Source organism: Arachis duranensis, chromosome 7 (assembly GCF_000817695.3).
Source record: "Arachis duranensis cultivar V14167 chromosome 7, aradu.V14167.gnm2.J7QH, whole genome shotgun sequence".
In the NCBI taxonomy this organism is placed as follows: Eukaryota; Viridiplantae; Streptophyta; class Magnoliopsida; order Fabales; family Fabaceae; genus Arachis; species Arachis duranensis.
In genome coordinates this window covers 33684572-33685293 of record NC_029778.3, presented here as the reverse complement: position 1 = coordinate 33685293, position 722 = coordinate 33684572, and positions in this window count along the sequence as shown.

Genomic DNA, 722 nt, shown 5'->3' with positions numbered 1-722 from the left:
TGCTGAAGGAACAAGAGAAGCAGGGGCGTGAACTCCAAGAGTTGAAACGCCAAAAGCTCTCATCTCAAGCTGAGGGAGCATCCACTTCTCAAAATCAAGGTTGTTGAGTCCTAACTCTGTGAAAACCTCTATCATTAGGAGCCTATTTAAATTTTTGTTTTCTATTTTTATTTTCTAGTCTCATCTTATATTTATTTTTGAGTCTTGTTTTTAATTCATAATTAATAAAAATTTAAAATTCATGTCTTAAAGCTATGAATGTCCTATGAATCCATCACCTCTCTTAAATGAAAAATGCTTTAATCACAAAAGAACAAGAAGTACAGGATTTCGAATTTTATCCACAAAAGAACAAGAAGTACAGGATTTCGAAATTTATCCTTGAAACTAGCTGAATTAGTTTGATGTGGTGACAAAAATTTTTGTTTTCCGAATGAATGCTTGAACAGTGCATATGTCTTTTGAACTTGTTATTTTGAGAATGTTAAAATTGTTGGCTCTTAAAAGAATGAGAAAAAAAAAAGAGAACTGTTATTGAGGATCTAAAAAATCATCAGATTGATTCTTGAAGCAAGAAAAAGCAGTGAATACAAAAAAAAATAATTTTCGAAAAAAAAAAGAAAAAGAAAGAAATAAAGTTGTGATCCAAGGCAAAAAGAGTGTGCTTAAGAACCCTGGACACCTCTAATTGGGGACTCTAGCAAAGCTGAGTCACAATCTAA